This window comes from Triticum urartu, chromosome 1 (assembly GCF_003073215.2).
Source record: "Triticum urartu cultivar G1812 chromosome 1, Tu2.1, whole genome shotgun sequence".
NCBI lineage: Eukaryota > Viridiplantae > Streptophyta > Magnoliopsida > Poales > Poaceae > Triticum > Triticum urartu.
Window position 1 is genome coordinate 113689403 of NC_053022.1, and position 19531 is coordinate 113708933.

General features: G+C 42.5%; 1 pseudogene; it reads left to right on the forward strand.

Moving 5' to 3' along the window:
• The first annotated feature begins 980 nt into the window (after nucleotides 1-980).
• Nucleotides 981-19531, forward strand: part of LOC125532764 — a 58895-nt pseudogene continuing 40344 nt past the window's right edge.

Sequence of the window (19531 nt, forward strand, 5' to 3'; positions counted from 1 at the left end):
ACAACTATCACATTAGTTGGAACTGGTCTACTAAATCATTGTCTTCACCGAGCTAACTGGTTCTATTTCCTCAACCCTTCCATTTCCTCATTACTGTGTTGTGTGCTTGTTCATATCTGTTTGAGGCTTTGACAGAAGACTTTCTCAATTTCCTCAGTTCAATTTCTTCAGTCTGTTTGTCTTCACCCTATTGTATCCTTTGCTTACACTTTCTGTACTCTATGTTTTTTTCCAATTCATCATGATGTCCATGTGTATGTTGTGTCATGTCTGCATATATTCCGCTGCAAGTAGTTCTTTGCTTAGGAATTTCCTCACCCTGAAATTCCTAGTGAAGAATTCATAAAAATCACCTATTCACCCCCTCTAGTTGACTTAACGCACTTTCAATTGGTATCAGAGCAAGGTACTCCCTTGTTCTGGTGATTTTGGTTTAACCGCCTAGAGTTTTAGTTATGTTGACCGCAGGTATGATCAAGGTCTCTGCCGGGTGTCCTACCTTCGCTGGGACGGACTACCCCTACTAGAAGAATAAGATGCGCATGCATCTTGAGGCAATTGACACCGATCTCTAGTACATTGTGGAAAATGGCGTTCCCTCTGTCACTCCTACCATCAACGTTACTGATGTGAAGAGATTCAAGCAACTCAACTCTCAAGCGAAGAACATCATATGTGGCCATCTGAGCAAAGGGCAGTATGGCAGAGTGAGTGCTTCAGAGACAACAAACCTTATCTGGGACAAGCTGTCCAAAGTTAACGAAGGAGTCTCAACACAACGTGACTCTCGAGTTGACGGTCTTCGCAATCTCTTCAACCACTTCAAAAGACTCAATAATGAAAATGTTCAGCAAACCTTTGATCGCCTCACTGACATTTCAAATGAGCTTCAAGCACTTGGTGCCTCTGACATCACCGACCACGAGGTGGTGAAGAAATTGCTTCGATCGCTTGATTCCTTATTTGACACCCTTGCACTGATGATACAAGAACATGCAGACTACAAGTCACTTGATCCCGCTGATATCCTCGAGAGGTTAAACACTCATGAGTTCCAGATTGCTGAGAAGAGAGATCTCTATGGACCGAGCTATGGCAGATCAGGAGCTCTGAAGGCCAAGGCAGTGTCTGAATCTGAAGGTGAAGATTCTGGTAGCAGCCTTGGTGATCCTGAAGAACTGAGCCAGGAGCTAGCAATGCTCATGAGGAAATTCCAGAAGTTCTGAAGATGTGGTCGTTTTGGAAAATCCTCAAGAAGTGTTGACTTAAGCTCAGATTCCTCATCCCGTGATTACAAGAAGAGACTTTGCCACAAATGCAAGAAACCCGGTCACTACATTCAAGATTGTCCTCAGTGGGAAAAGGAATCAAAGAAGAAGAAGTACAAGGACTACAGTTCTGCTGATTCAAAGAAGAAGAAGACATCTTCAAAGTCCTCTTCATCAAAACCTTCAAGGTCTTCGTCTCACAAGAAGAGCAGCTCCAAGAAGGCTCGAGCATTCATTGGCAACGAAATGGACTCTGAGGCTGAATCTGAGGAAAATGAGGAAGAGGAGGTGTTAGGACCTCGATTCCAAGTCACATCGATCTAGCCGGTAACGCCTCATATCACTTTGCGGCCTCACGCATGGTATTCCCACGGGTGTCACCTTACCATGGCCCGGGACCGTTTGCGCCTTTTGGCTCACGTATATGATAGTGTCGCTAGCATCCATATGACAGGGAACCCAGGCCGACATGGCTAGTCGTGAACCCAAAACGGCACCAACCTATGGGGACAGGCATACATGAATCACATCGAGCATGTCGGTCAGCAGCGTGTGAATTCGGGCTGTAGCACTGGGCTAACAGGACTCCGGGAACCCGGGCTGTAGCAGGCTAGGCAGGACTCCGGATGTCACCGCGTGACATTTCTCCGAAGGGACAGACACAGGAACGAAGTGAAACACATGCCGGCCAGTCAAGTGTCCTGAGCAGTAGTGCTGGGCTAACAGGACTCCGGTGAACCAGGCTGTAGCGGACTACTATGGCTCATGGAAGCACTAGACTACATTTCCCCATAAGAGAGGCTGCCAAGGATAAACAACTAGATTGTCGGATCCTACACATACCAAGCATTTCAATCACACACACAATATGCTCAATATGTGTAAATACAACATGGCATCACAACATAACTCTACAACTCAAGTATTTATTCATTAGGCTCTGAGGAGCGAGATATTACAAACATGGGTCTCATGACCCAATAATCATAGCATACAAATCAAACACATATGGAAGCTTAACATGTCTGAGTACAGACATCTACAAATGAAAAAGGCTAAGAAGTCTGACTATCTACCAGATGCTGCCAAGGGCACAAGATCGTAGTTGAGGTATCAAGCTAAACGTCGAAGTCCACGTGGTACTACTAGCGAGACTGAAGTCTCTCTACAAAACATAAATTAAGCAAACATGAGTACAAATGTACCTAGGAAGACTTACATCAGAACTAACTACGTATACATCGGTATCAACAAGGGGTAGTGGAGTTTAACTGCAGCAAGCCAGCTTTGACTCAGTGGCTAACCTGAACTATGACAGCAAGCAACTCTTTGAGGTGGCGCACACGAGTCCACATATTCACCATTCAATACACCACTATGGATCCGCTCCCGTCTCCCTACGAGAAGGCCATCCATAGCACTCACACTTATCTTGCGAGTTTTAGAGTATCCACTTCACTTGTCTATGAACTGTTATAGGCAACCCAGAAGTCCTTTACCGCGGACACGGCTATTCGAATAGATCATTTATAACCCTGCAGGGGTGTACTTCATCACACATGTTTCCACCACTTAGTGTCTGCACACGACATGTGCTCGGCAGACTTCAAGCGAAAGCTGACGTGGGTGTAGACCACAACCTGACTAACCACACAAGTCTCTAGTCCAGGTTTATCGCCTATTCGGGTTCCATCTGCAAGGAAATCCGGCCGGGGTGTCCTCAACGGCCCCAAACGATGTGTACAGGGTCCCGAGACGCCAAATGGGCGCCCAGCATACCCGGCCACAATGTATCTACCGCATCATAGCCCACCCCTAGGGTCAGCGCTATGCACGGCCGCCAAGACATAACCTACAAACACCAGAAACTAGTTGCAACTCCTGGACAGAGGACGAGAGGGGTCAATAAGTCGAGCGGGGTCATATTTCAGGGCCCAATGTGTGGTAGTAGCTGTTTCATGGATCACAAACACAAAACTCAGTTCCTGAGGATGGTTTCAGTGATACAACCCACCATGTACTCCTACATGGCCTCTCACCGCTACCTTTACCAAATCGTGTTCACACACTTAGCTCACACACCGCAGGACATGTTTACACACCTCCGATTCATCCCCGATGAACCAGACCTGACACAACTCTATGCAATAGCAGGCATGACAAACAAACATGAATGAGTAGGCACATCAGGGCTCAAACAACCCCTACTCATGCTAGTGGGTTTCATCTATTTACTGTGGCAATGGCAGGTCATGCAGAGGATAAGGGGTTCAACTACCGCAGCAAGTAATAGATGAATCATTGTTGTCCTAATGCAGTAAAAGATAGCAGGAGCGAGAGAGTGGGATTGTATCGGAATGAACAAGGGGGTTTTTCTTGCCTGGCACTTCTGAAGATAGCATTGATTCTTCATCAGTGTCAACGATCACAACGTCGAAACAATGTCTATTGAGAGGGGACAAATACCGGCAACAGAGAAAGAAACACAATCAATGCAATGCACAATATGATGCATGATCATGACATGTCAATATGCTGTGGTTTGAGCTAATGCAACTAGCAACATGTTAAATGGAGTTGGTTTGAACCCTAGGTTCAAATTCAAACTCCATATGTGAGAGTTTAAATTCCATTTATGTGAATTGGCCTAAACAGCAGCCATAAGTTGTTCTAACATGCATGAAAATGCCATAAACAGATTCCTTGAATTTTTCTGATAATTTTTCATATATAAATTATTTCATTTGGAGTTACGGTTTAATTTCTATGATTTTTTGAAGTTTAAGTCATTTTCTGGAATTTCCTGAATTGTTTTAAAACAAAAATTAATTACTGCATCAGCATGACATCGTCATGACGTTAGCAGGTCAACGGGGCACGGTCCTGGTCAAACCTGACCAGTGGGACCCACTGGCCAGTGACCCAGTGACATTTAGTGTCACAGACAGGTGGGTCCGGTCAGCGGCCACGTCAGCGAGGTCAACGGTGACGCGTGGGGCCACTGCGTTTAGATTAATCTTAATCTATTTTGTTAGCTGGTTAGTTAGGCAGCGGGGCCCGCATGTCAGCGAGCCAGGGGGGTTAGTTAGTGGTTCAATTAGCCGCTAATGACGCGTCCACGTCATCATCGCCAGCGTTATAACCACCGGCGTAAACAGAGCACGGCGAGGTTGCTCGCCCGGCTAACTCCGGCAACGAGAGGTCGCGCGGCCGGGCGCGTTGGAAGCGGCGTAACGAGGCGCGTCCGTTGGTGGCCTCGGGCGGCGCTGGGGTGGCGTGCAATGGCAGGGACGGCGAGTTGGGCGGCGGCCGGAGTACGGCGTCGATGGGGATCGGGTCAAGGGGACGAAATTAACAGAGAGGAGAGAGGGGAAACGACGGCGGCCTCACAGGGAGTAGAACTGGGGCTCGAAGAGCTCGGGGACGACCGACAGGCGACAGATCGATGGCGGCTCCCTTCGGTGGCCGACGTTGAAGACGAAGACGATGGCGACGGAGCAGCGTGTCCCGAGCTCGCTTGCTTTGATGGATAGGCCCGCGACATCTTGGCGGAGCGGTTGGACGGCTAGGGAGGCAAGGGGTGGGCTGTGGCCGCGAGGGCAGCGAGGGGCAGCGATGGTGGCGCTCGGTCGGTGAGAGAGAGAGCCAGGGGAGGGGAGAGGTTGCGGGTGAGGGAGAGAGAGAGGTCAGGGGGTCTCTGGGCGTCTCCAAACGCGGTATCGGGGAGAAGGACGGGCCTCCAGCGCGAAGCAGGAGGTCGCCGTAGCTGCGGTGCGTCGACAAGCACCTGCTCCTACTGGCAGGAGGAAGACGATGCGGTGGGGGTAGGTGGGCTGGACCAGGTAGGTGCGGGTAAGAGGCCCGGTGGGCTTTCTTTTTCTTTTGTTTCTGTTTTGTTTTGTTTAATTGCCACTGAATTCAAATTCAAACAAATTTGAAAACAGTGCCAAAACTCCCCTGGATAATTTTATGTCACTTAAGGTCTACTCCTCATATACATAAAATGTCTCAGGGCATTTGAAAATATATTCATTATATATTATGAATATAACTCCAAATTCAAATAGAATATTGATTTAAAATCAGAGCCCAAATAATCCCTTAGAAATGTTCCAAAATTTTGGTTTGATTTATAACTCTTGCCAAAATTGTCAGAGCTATTTCTAGGGCATTTTGGATTTACTGATTGCAATTTTAGGGTTTCTTGCCCTTTTATTAAAATGATTTCTGAGGCTTTCAATTTCCTCATTTCAACTTTCGGAATATAGACATGATGCACACATGAAGCTAGCCTAGAGCATTACCAGAAGCTAGGGATGTGACAGGAGGCATATGAGGAGTCGGACTCTGGTGTGGCGAGCCTAGCCCTCGCTACTGCGTTCTTCAGCAAGTCGATCTTCAACTCTAAGGAAAAGTACCTCCCCAACACTACTGATAATGGCGATGATGACTATGCTCCCACCTATTGCTTCATGGCAAAATGTGCAAAGGTACTCAAATATCCCTCCTCTGAATCAAGTGAGGATGAATCTGATGAAAACCTCAAGCCTAGCTATTCTAAACTTGCTAAGATTGCTGTGAAACAACAAAAGGCTCTTGAAAAGGTTCAAAATATGCTAGACAAAAGCAATGATATGTTGGGTGAAGAAATGGATCGCACTAAAACTTTGACTGAAAATCTTCAGAGACTTCAGACTAAGTTTGATAATCTTCAGAGTCATCATAACACTCTCTTATCTGATCATGAGAAGCTTTCTTATGATTTTCTGCAATGAAAGCAAGATCTTGAGCAGTTAAGAGTGAGTTATGAAGATCTTCAAAAGGAGCGTGATTCATTACTTGCTCAACAGATCAGCGCTGCTCAGGAAGAATTTATTCCTCCATGTTTGAAGTGCATTGAACGTGAATCTGCTAATTCTTGACCTGAAAGTTTAAATGCTTCTATTGCTGCAAATTCTTCAACTGTCTCTACTATCACTAATTCCTCATCTGAGGATGCTGCTAGTATCACTGACCATGCAGGGCTGAAGGAATTGTATGTGACAGGCATGTACAAAATCCTCAAAGGGCATCAGGCTCTTTGTGATGTGCTTAAGAAGCAGATCCTCAACAGGAACCCTAGGAAAGAGGGTATTGCCTTTGAGAGGAAACTCAATGTTGATGGGACCTACTAGAAACCTGAGCTGTATCCCAAAACCTCATGGGTTGCTGCAAAGGGACCTTCAGTGGATCCATCTACTTTATCTGGCTTTACATGTGAATCTTCATATTCTTCTGATGAGTCATTTGACTCCAATTATAAATTGTTCAAAAATCAGAATGGTAAAGTATTTTCTAGATATCTTGGCACTAACTGCAGGAACGGTCCTCCTATGAAGAAAATCTGGGTTCCCAAAAGGTTCCTTGAAAGTCTTCAGGTGAATGTCATCATGACACCACATGTGAAGAATAGGAACCCTAGATCAAATTCTTCATATGGACCAAAGTCTTCATATGGATCCAAGTCCTCATATGGACCACATTCCTCACATGGATCAAAGTCCTCATATGAACATCATCATGCTAACACTTCTGTTTTGCAGGGAAAGACTAAGGGTTATGGATATGTGCATTATTCTTCAAATCATTATGTTCATAAATCCTCGAAGAATTTCTCTGCTTACTCATATGCTTACCCTAACCCCTCTTATGTGAAACGAAGTGGATTGGCATCTATGCCACCTTTCTCTTATGGAGCTCACAGAATGATGAACTCTTTGCCACCCCTCCAGATGTGGGTGGTGAAGAAAAAGAAGTAACCTCTTATGCAGGGTCAGGTCTCCAAACGAACCTAAACGTCTAAAGAATTTGTTGGAGACCTGAATATGCTTGAAAGGACGCAAGCTAATCATGAAGAAATGAATTTTCATTTCTCACATCCTCATACTACTTTACCTGTTCTATCGCTTGATGAAATTGATCTAATGAATTTGATGTCATATTCTTCAGTGATGAAGTACATGAGTTCGTAAGCTGCACTAATTCATTTGCAGGATGATCAACCCAAAGCCACTGAGTGGGTCCTCGATACTGGATGTACAAATCACATGACTGGTGACAAGAGCTTATTGATGGACACTGCTCTCCATCGCATCTGAAGCATATCACCTACGCTGACAAAGGGAAAAGCAAGGTATTGAGTCTAGGTAAGGTTGCAATCTCAAAGGATCGACACATGGACAAAGTCATGCTTGTCGAGTCATTAGGGTTCAACCTCATGTCTGTCTCAATGCTTTGTGATCTTAGTATGGTTGTTGTGTTTGGCAAGTATCATTGTGTTGTGATCATGGAAGATGATAATTCCAAAGTCTTCGAAGGCTTTAGGAGAGGAGATTTGTATATTGTTGATTTCTCTACAGGACCACAACCTGCCACATGTCTACTTGCAAAAGCTTCAGAAGGCTGGCTATGGCATCGACGACTTGGTCATGCTGGCATGAGGAACTTGCACACGCTCGCGAAGAAGAAGCATGTCATCGGCATCGAGGGTGTCAAATTCCTCAAGGACCATTTGTGTGGAGCTTGTGAAGCCGGAAAGATGACCAAGGCTAAGCATCCCTCAAATACCATCATGACTACCACTTGTCCATTTGAATTGCTTCACATGGATCTCTTTGGCCCTACTCATTATGCCACATTTACCAATGTTGCATCTTTATATGGCTTTGTCATTGTTGATGACTATTCTCGTTATACATGGGTGCATATCATCACTTACAAAACTAAAGTGCAGGAAGTCTTCAAACGATTTTCCTTGAGGACTTCAACCAACTTTGGTGTGAAGATCAAGCACATCAGAAGTGACAATGGAACTGAGTTCAGGAACACTGGTCTTGATGACTATCTTGATGAACTTGGTATTACACATGAGTTATCTGCTCCTTATACTCCTCAACAGAATGGCGTCGTGGAGCGCAAGAACAGGACTCTTGTTGAGATGGCTCGCACTATGCTTGATGAGTACAAGATGCCTTCTCGCTTCTGGCCTAAGGCAATTGATACTACGTGCCACATCATCAACAGGGTATATCTTCACAAATTCTTCAGAAAGACCTCATATGAACTCCTCACGGACAAGAAACCCAATGTGATTTATTTCAAAGTCTTCGGTGCTAAATGTTGGATTAGAGATCCTCATCACAATTCTAAATTTGCACTGAAAGCACATGTAGGTTTTATGCTTGGTTATGGTAAGGACTTGCACACCTACAGAGTCTTCAACACCTATCACCACAAGGTTGTTGAAACTGTAGATGTGCGGTTCGATGAAACTAATGGCTCTCAAAGAGAGCACCTACCTCCTGTGCTAGATGAAATATCACCTGAGGAATCTATTAAGTTCAAGGCTACTGAGGATGTCATTCCTACCAAAGAATCTGCTGAAGAAGTCATTCCAGATCGTGAAGAACATCATGCTGGTGCACCTGAAGAAAATAGCTCTGAAGAAAATGCTGAGCAAATTCCTCATCGTCAACCAGCTCATCATCGCGTTGCTAATGAAGTGCAGATTGATAGAATCATCAACGACATCAAAGCACCAGGTCCTCTCACACGCTCAAAAGCTTCACATTTGTCTTAACTTTTGTGGGCACTTTGCTTTCGTGTTCATCATAGAGCCCACTAAGGTAGATGAAGCATTTCTAGAGCCTGAGTGGATTCAAGCGATGCAAGAGGAATTATATCAGTTCAAGCTCAAGAATGTGTGGGAACTTGTCAAGCGACCAGATACTCGCAAGCACAATATCATCGACACAAAATGGATCTACCGCAACAAGCAAGATGAAAATGGCCTTGTGGTGAGGAATAAGGCATGACTGGTAGCTCAAGGCTACACACAGGTTGAAGGAATTGATTTCGATGAAACTTTTGCACCTGTTGCTAGACTTGAGGTTATTTGCATATTACTTGCTTATGCTAACCATCATAATATCATCTTATATCAAATGGATGTGAAAAGTGCATTCCTCAATGGTAAGCTTGAGGAAGAAGTATATGTTGCTCAACCCCCAGGTTTTGAGGATCCAAAGCATCCTGACAAAGTCTTCAGACTCAATAAGGCCCTCTATGGCCTCAAGCAGGCCCCTCGGGCGTGGTATGATACTTTGAAGGAATTCTTCATGAAGAAAGGCTTCAAACCCGATTCACTTGACCCTACTCTTTTCACGAAAGCTTATGGTGATGAACTATTCGTGTGCCAAATATATGTTGATGATATCATCTTTGGCTGTACTGACCAATGTTACAGTGGTGAATTTGCCTATATGATGAGTGAAGAATATCAAATGTCTATGATAGGAGAATTGAAATTCTTCTTAGGTCTTCAGATTCGTCAACAACGAAATGACATCTTCATATCTCAGGAGAAATACCTCAAGGATGTATTGAGGAAATTCGGCATGCAAGACTGCAAAGGAGTCAAAATCCCTATGCCCACAAATGGCCATCTATCCACTGATGAAAATGGCATTGACTTCGATCAAAAGGTATACCGCTCCATGGTTGGCTCTTTATTGTACTCATTGATACGTCTCTGTCGTATCTACTTTTCCAAACACTTTTGCCCTTGTTTTGGACTCTAACTTGCATGATTTGAATGGAACTAACCCGGACTGACGCTGTTTTCAGCAGAATTGCCATGATGTTATTTTTGTGCAGAAATAAAAGTTCTTGGAATGAACTAAAAATCAACGGAGAATTATTTTGGAATATATAAAAATACTGGAAGAAGCGTCCACGTCATGGGGGCCTCCACTTGTCCACGAGGGTGGGGGGCGCGCCCTACCCCCTGGGCGCGCCCCCTGCCTCGTGGGCCCCCTGACGCTCCACCGACCTCAACCCTGACTCCATATGTTCACTTTCGGGGAGAAAAAAAATAGAGAGAAGGATTCATCGCGTTTTACGATACAGAGCCGCCGCCAAGCCCTAAGCTCTCTCGGGAGGGCTGATCTGGAGTCCGTTCGGGGCTCCGGAGAGGGGAATCCGTCACCATCGTCATCATCAACCTTCCTCCATCACCAATTTCATGATGCTCACCGCCGTGCGTGAGTAATTCCATTGTAGGCTTGCTGGATGGTGATGGATTGGATGAGATTTATCATGTAATCGAGTTAGTTTTGTTAGGGTTTGATCCCTAGTATTGATATGTCTCCAACGTATCTACTTTTCCAAACACTTTTGCCCTTGTTTTGCACTCTAACTTGTATGATTTGAATGGAACTAACCCGGACTGACGCTGTTTTCAGCAGAATTGCCCTGATGTTGTTTTATGTGCAGAAAACAAAAGTTCTCGGAATGACCTGAAACTCCACGGGATATCTTACAATAAATAACAAAAAATCCTCGCAAAAGATGAAGACCAGGGGGCCCACACCCTTCTCACAAGGGTGGGGGGCGCCCCCCCTACCTTGTGGGCCCCCTGGAGACCCCCCGACTCCAACTCCAACTCTATATAACTGCTTTCGGGGAGAAAAAAAATAAGAGAGAAGAAATCATCGCGTTTTACGATACGGAGCGGCCGCCAAGCCCTAAAACCTCTCGGTAGGGCTGATCTGGAGTCCGTTCGGGGCTCCGGAGAGGGGGATTCGTCGCCGTTGTCATCATCAACCATCCTCCATCACCAATTTCATGATGCTCACCGCCGTGCGTGAGTAATTCCATCGTAGGCTTGCTGGACGGTGATGGGTTGGATGAGATTCACCATGTAATCGAGTTAGTTTTGTTAGGGTTTGATCCCTAGTATCCACTATGTTCTGAGATTGATGTTGCTATGACTTTGCTATGCTTAATGCTTGTCACTAGGGCCCGAGTGCCATGATTGCCATGATTTCAGATCTGAACCTATTATGTTTTCATGAATATATGAGAGTTCTTGATCCTATCTTGCAAGTCTATAGTCACCTATTATGTGTTATGATCCGTTAACCCCGAAGTGACAATAATCGGGATACTTACCGGTGATGACCGTAGTTTGAGGAGTGTCATGTATTCACTATGTGTTAATGCTTGTTCGGTTCTCTATTAAAAGGAGACCTTAATATCCCTTAGTTTCCATTAGGACCCCGCTACCACGGGAGGGTAGGACAAAAGATGTCATGCAAGTTCTTTTCCATAAGCACGTATGACTATATTCAGAATACATGCCTACATTACATTGAAGAATTGGAGATAGTTCTGTGTCACCCTATGTTATGATTGTTACATGATGAACCGCATCCGGCATAATTATCCATCATTGATCCGATGCCTACGAGCTTTCCATATACTGGTTTACGCTTATTTACTTTCCCGTTGCTATTGTTACAATCACTACAAAATACCAAAAACATTACTTTGCTTTAGTTACTCCTTTGTTACCGTTACCATCACTATCATATTACTTTGCTACTAAACACTTTGCTGTAGATACTAAGTTTCCAGGTGTGGTTGAATTGACAACTCAGCTGCTAATACTTGAGAATATTCTTTGGCTCCCCTTGTGTCGAATCAATAAATTTGGGTTGAATACTCTACCCTCTAAAGCTGTTGCGATCCCCTATACTTGTGGGTTATCAAGACTAATTTTTGGCGCCGCTGCCGGGGAGCATAGCTCTATTCTTTGAGTCACTTGGGATTTATATCTGTTTATCACTATGAAGAACTTGAGAGATCCAAAAACCAAGATCTATCCCTCAACTACGAGGGGAGGTAAGGAACTGCCATCTAGCTCTGCACTTGATTCACCTTTTGTTATGAGTAAGCTTGCGACACCTAAACCTGCTTCTGCTATTCGTTCTGATATGTCGCATGTTATTGATGATGCTACTTGTGTTATACATGATGCTTATGATGAAACTACCTCTATGCCTGATACTACTATGCCACTTAGTGATTTTCTCGAGGAACGAATTACTAGGGCTAGAGGAATTTAAAATATTGAATCTGATTATGAAGATGAAAGTGATGATGAAGAATCACTTGTTATTCCCGAGGGTTATTTATTTGATCAAGATGCTTCTTTAGCTATTTTAGCTTGCAAAGATAGATATGAACTCAAAAGGTTATTAGCTAAATGGAATAAGCAATCTCTAAATGCTAGGATGAGACCTGACCCTGCTTTTGCTACTTCACCTATCTGTGTTGCTGATAAGGATTATGAATTCTCTGTTGATCCTGATATAATTACTTTGGTTGAATCTGATCCTTTTCATGGCTATGAATCTGAAACTGTTGTAGCACATCTTACTAAATTAAATGATATAGCCACCCTGTCCACTAATGATGAGAGATCTCGCTACTTTTATATCCTTAAAATATTTCCGTTCTCATTAAAGGGTGATGCTAAGATATGGTTTAATTCTCTTGATCCTGGTTGTGTGCGTAGTCCCCAGGATATGATCTATTACTTCTCTGCTAAATATTTCCCTGCTCATAAGAAACAAGCTGCTTTAAAGGAAATATACAACTTTGTGCAAATTAAAGAAGAGAGTCTCCCACAAGCTTGGGGGAGGCTTCTCAAGTTACTTAATGCTTTGCCTGATCATCCTCTTAAGAAAAATGAAATACTTGATATCTTTTACAATGGACTAACCGATGCTTCTAGAGATTACCTGGATAGTTGTGCTGGTTCTCTTTTCAAGGAAAGAACACCGGATGAAGCTGAAATCTTATTGAATAATATGTTGACAAATGAAAATAATTGGACACCTCCGGAGCCAGCTCCGGAGCAACTCCTGCTCCAATTAATAATCCTATTCCTAAACCAACTCCGAAGAAGAGAGGTATTCTATTTCTCAGTCCTGAAGATATGCAAGAGGCAAAGAAATCTATGAAAGAAAAAGGTATTAAAGCTGAAGATGTTAAGAATTTACCTCCTATTGAAGAAATACATGGTCTTAATTTACCGCGTGTTGAAGAAACATATGATCTTAATCCTTTATTTATTGAAGAACCTCCAGACCCCGATAACCCGACACAGGTAGTAAAGGTAAATTCTCTCTATAGATATGATAAAGATGAAATCCCTCCTGCTAAAATTGCTAGTCAATGCTTGGATGAGTTTGATAATTTTATGTTTAAACAAGAAGACTTCAATGCTTATTTTGGTAGACAATTAAAACAGGATGCTGATATGGTTAAATACTTGGGTGATTATATGGCTAATATTAGAGGTGAACTTAAACTTGTTAGCAAACATGCCTCTATGGTTACCACTCAAGTAGAAAAAGTACTTAAAGCTCAAAAGGAATTGCTCAATGAGATGAATAGTAAGAAAAATGATTATGATGTTAAAGTGGCTACTAGAACTGGTAGAATGACTCAGGAACCTTTGTATCCTGAAGGCCACCCTAAGATAATTGAGCAAGATTCTCAGAGAAATAATATTGATGCACCTAATTCTTCTAAAAGGAAGAAAAAGAAAAATGATAGAACTGTGCAAACTTCTAGTGAACCTATTGCTGAACCACCTGATAATCCAAATGATATCTCTATGTCTGATGCTTAAACACAATCTGGTAATGAACATGAACCTAATAAAAATGTTAATGATGATGTTCATAATGATGCTCAACCTAGTAATGATAATGATGTAGAAATTGAACCTGCTGTTGATCTTGATAACCCACAATCAAAGAATCAACGTTATGATAAGAAATACTTCGTTGCTAGGAAACATGGTAAAGAAAGAGAGCCTTGGGTTCAGAAACCCATGCCTTTTCCTCCCAAACCATCCAAGAAAAAGGATGATGAGGATTTTGAGCGCTTTGCTGAAATGATTAGACCTATATTTTTGCGTATGCGATTAACTGATATACTCAAAACAAATCCTTATGCTAAGTACATGAAAGATATTATTACAAATAAAAGAAAGATACCGAAAGCTGAAATTTCCACCATGCTTGCTAATTACACTTTGAAGGGTGGAATACCAAAGAAACTTGGAGATCCAAGAGCACCTACTATACCATGCTCCATTAAAATAAATTATGTTAAAACTGCTTTATGTGATCTTGGAGCCGGTGTTAGTGTTATGCCTCTCTCTTTATATCGTAGACTTGATTTGAATAAGTTGACACCTACTGAAATATCTTTGCAAATGGCTGATAAATCAACTGCTATACATGTCGGTATTTGTGAGGATGTGCCTGTTGTAGTTGCAAATGTTACTATTTTAACGGACTTTGTTATTCTAGATATTCCCAAGGACGATAGTATGTCTATTATTCTTGGAAGACCTTTTCTTAATACCACAGGGGCTGTTATTGATTGCAACAAAGGCAATGTCACTTTTCATGTTAATGGTAATGAGCATACGGTACACTTTCTGAGGAAACAACCTCAAGTTCATAGTATCAATTCTATCGGAAAAATTCCATCGATTATATTTGGAGGTTTTGAATTTCCTCTTCCTACTGTCAAGAAGAAATATGATATACTTATTATTGGGGATGTACATATCCCCGTTGAATTAACCTAGTGTTATTTGAAATTTCTCCGGTTTCATGTTAATCGGAATGAGTTTGTTAACAAGACTTGATTAACCTTGTTAGTGGATTCCTTTTGACGAGCATGAGATGGATGAAACTAGAAGCACAACCTTCTGTACCCTCTCTATACTTTCTATTATTTAGTTGAAATAAAGTGAAAATAAATAATTTTTTGTCTGTTATCTGATTATCCATGCAATATAAAAATACCTCAAAAATAAAAGTTCTCCAAATGCCCTGAAAAATTAAATATGATTTTTTATAGAAAATTTGAGGATTTATGGAACAAAATACACACCAGGGGGGCCAACCACCTTGCCACGAGGGTGGAGGGCGCGCCCCTTGCCTCGTGGGCCCACGGTGGCCCTCCTCCACTTATTCTTTCAGCCACACACTTCATCTTCCTCCCCCAAACATGAAAAGCCAGCTCAAACCCGAGTCCAAGCTCGTTTTGCTGCCATTTTCGATCTCCTTGCTCAAAGCACCTCTCACAAAACTGCTTGGGGAGATTGTTCCTTGGTATGTGACTCCTCCATTGGTCCAATTAGTTTTTGTTCTAGTGCTTTATTCATTGCAAATTTGTGTTGCTTAGGTGACCCTGTTCTTGAGCTTGCATGTCAAATTTATATGGTCAAAAGTAGTTTTGATGCATGATATAGGCCCTAGGCACTTATAGGAGTAGTTGCTATCAATATTATTGAGTTTGGTTTACTTTTATTTTGAAGTTACTAAAAAATTTCAGAATTTTTCAGAGGAAGAAATATGTTTAGGAAAATGTTCCAAGGTGGTCCTTCAAGGAAGCAAGGACCCAGGCTTGCAATGCGTGACGCTGACGAAGAGCCACCAAGAGACGCTCCAGTGCGTCCTTGTGAGCGGCCTTCTGAAAATTTTATGCATCATGCAGGAATTAAAGAAGAATTTAACGCATATTTGCATAATGCCGGTCTTGAGGACTTTGAGGCAGACAAATGCCACCCAGTATCATGAGCTCAGAAGCTCTTTTGTGAGGAGGTTTGAGTATTCATCTTCGCGTAATTCTCCTTCAGTCATGTTTGATCTTTATGACAAATCTTATACCATGGACTTAGAGGATTTCACTTTTGCTTGCAAACTTCCACAATGGGGTAGTGTTAGGGATCCCCCTAAATCTGAATTTAGAAACTTTCTTGCTAGTATAACTATAGGGGAATCTAGAGATATAACGCAAGCTACCATAGGGAGCATTCACTTTCCTGCTATACATTATTTTGCTCTCTTCATAGGTAGGTGCATAAATGCTAAGGATGAAGCATGTCACATGTGTGTCCCTGACCTTAGCATTCTCAGGAGTGCTGTGTCAGGAGACCAATCTTATCATATGGGAGCCATTGTAGCTCGTAGGTTGCATCATAATAGACATAATGGAGATTTCTTTGGAGGAATTTATGCAACCCGCTTAGCTAAATTTCTTGAGATAGACGTTCGTGAAGGAGACATGGAGTTGCCTCCTGCTTATTTAGATTTTGATTCTATGGTTTCCCACCATTTTTTCGAGAGGAACGAATCACCTCTCCAGTACCGACTAATCTTTGATAGACGCCGTGCTGTCCATATTACTCTCCCTGCTCTTGCTTTCTTTGATTATCAGGCAAGAGGAGGATATACTATTACCAGAGAGGAGGCAGATGAGTACGAGAGGAGAGCGGAGGCTGCTCGTCGCCACGCTGCAGCTCAGGAGGCGATAGCTGCTGCATCACGGTACAACCCCAACAACTATTATTATGGATATCAGCCAGGCCAGCCGTGGCCATAGACCAACTTAGGCCAAAAGCCTAAGCTTGGGGGAGTACGTATTTCTCACCGACATTACATTTATGTTCACGCACACTCATTGCTAGATGTCGGTGCTCATAGTTTTTCATTGTATCATCCATGCTAGTTTATTTACTTTTATGCTTTCTTCTTGTGTGTTTAATAAACCTTAAGAAAACCAAAAAAATAGTTGTAACTTTTAATTAATTTACTTTCCATGCCTTTAGTAGTAATTAAAAATAAAACCCAAAAATATCTCCTGTTCTTTTGCTTGTTGGGAGCTTTCCCGTGTAAATAGTTTTATTTCTTTTCTTTCTTTGGGGGTCAGTAGGAGAAGATCATGATTAAATTGTTGAAGTGGCTCTTTTATGCATTATTGTTTATCTGACAGAAGAGCCCATATTGCCTTGTCTTCTCCTGTTTATTGAATGCCTGCAGATTCCAGCTTAGTCCAATGCACGTGCACTCTTATTATTATTCACATCGTTCGGTCGTGCAAGTGAAAGGCAATTATGATGATATATGATGGACTGACTGAGATGAGAAAAGCTGGTACGAACTCGACCTCTTTTTTTTGTAAATATGATGAGTTCATCGTTCTTGATTCAGCTCATTATGAATAAACATGTTTGCAATGACAATTAGAGATCATAGTTGCTTATGCCATGCTTGATTAGCTATGAGTTATAATGGTTTACCTTGCGTGCCAACATGCTATTAAAATGGTTATGATGTGGTATGATAGGGTGGTATCCTCCTCTGAATGATTTAAGTGACTTGACTTGGCACATGTTCACGCATGTAGTTGAAACAAATCAACATAGCCTTCACGATATTTATGTTCATGGTGGATTATATCCTACTCATGCTTGCATGCAATGTTTATTAATTTTAATGCATGTACATGGCTATTGTCGCTCTCTAGTTGGTCGCTTCCCAGTCTTATGCTAGCCTTCACCTGTACTAAGCGGGAATACTGCTTGTGCATCCAAACTCCTTAAACCCCAAAGTTATTCCACATGAGTCCACTATACCTTCCTATATGCGGTATCTACCTGCCGTTCCAAGTAAATTTGTATGTGCCAAACTCTAAACCTTCAAATAATTATCCTGTTTTGTATGCTCGAATAGCTCATATATCAACTAGGGTTGTATGTATCTTCCATGTTAGGCGGGTTATTCTCAAGAGGAGTGGACTCCACTCCTCACTCACGAGATAAAGGGCTGGTCACCGGGATGCCCAGTCCCATGCTTTATGCAAACTAAATCAAAATAATTGCAAACAAAACTCCCACTGGGACCTGATGTATGTTGGAGGCACTCGTTGTTTCGAGCAAGCCATGGATTGATGTTTGTTGGTGGAGGGGGAGTATAAACTTTACCATTCTATTTGGGAACCGCCTATAATGTGTGTAGCATGGAAGATATCGCCATATCTTGGTTGTTATGTTGAGAATGAAAGTATACCACTCAAAATGTTATTCACCTCTATTTCAAAACCGAGCTCTGGCACCTCTACAAATCCCTGCTTCCCTCTACGAAGGGCCTATCTATTTACTTTTATGTTGAGTCATCACCCTCTTATTAAAAAGCACTAGCTGGAGAGCGCAACTGTCATTTGCATTCATTACTGTTAATTTATATTGGGTGTGACTATGATTGGATCTATTTTTACCATGAATTACAATGTCTAGTCAGTCCTTGATCTTTAAAGGTGCTCTGCATTTATGTTTTGCGGTCTCAGAAAGGGCTAGCGAGATACCATCTTGTTATATCATATTATGATTGTTTTGAGAAAGTGTTGTCATCCAAGATTTATTATTATGGCTTGCTAGTTGATTATGCTATTGATATGGGTAATCATGAGACCTGAGAATTATTGCAAATGTGGTTAGTTATAATCTTTGCTGAAAACTTGAATGCTAGCTTGACATATTTACAACAACAAGAGCAAACAGAGTTTGTAAAAGTTTTTCTTTATTTCTTTCAGTTTGTCAGCTGAATTGCTTGAGGACAAGCAAGGGTTTAAGCTTGGGGGAGTTGATACGTCTCCAACGTATCTACTTTTCCAAACACTTTTGCCCTTGTTTTGGACTCTAACTTGTATGATTTGAATGGAACTAACTTGGACTGACGTTGTTTTCAGCAGAATTGCCATGATGTTGTTTTATGTGTAGAAAACAAATGTTCTCGGAATGACCTGAAACTCCAGGGATATCTTACAATAAATAATAAAAAATCCTCGCCAAAGATGAAGACCAGGGGGGCCACACCCTTCTCACGAGGGTGCCCCACCCTAGGGCGCGCCCCCCTACCTCGTGGGCCCCATGGAGACCCCCCGACTCCAACTCCAACTCCAACTCTATATAACTGCTTTCGGGGAGAAAAAAAATAAGAGAGAAGAAATCATCGCGTTTTATGATACAGAGCCGCCGCCAAGCCCTAAAACCTCTCGGGAGGGCTGATCTGGAGTCCGTTCGGGGCTCCAGAGAGGGGGATTCGTCGCCGTCGTCATCATCAACCATCCTCCATCACCAATTTCATGATGCCCACCGCCGTGCGTGAGTAATTCCATCGTAGGCTTGCTGGACGGTGATGGGTTGGATGAGATTCACCATGTAATCGAGTTAGTTTTGTTAGGGTTTGATCCCTAGTATCCACTATGTTCTGAGATTGATGTAGCTATGACTTTGCTATGCTTAATGCTTGTCACTAGGGCCCGAGTGCCATGATTTCAGATCTGAACCTATATTATGTTTTCATCAATATGAGAGTTCTAGATCCTATCTTGCAAGTCTATAGTCACCTATTATGTGTTATGATCCCATTAACCCCGAAGTGACAATAATCGGGATACTTACCGGTGATGACCGTAGTTTGAGGAGTTCATGTATTCACTATGTGTTAATGCTTTGTTCTGGTTCTCTATTAAAAGGAGACCTTAATATCCCTTAGTTTCCATTAGGACCC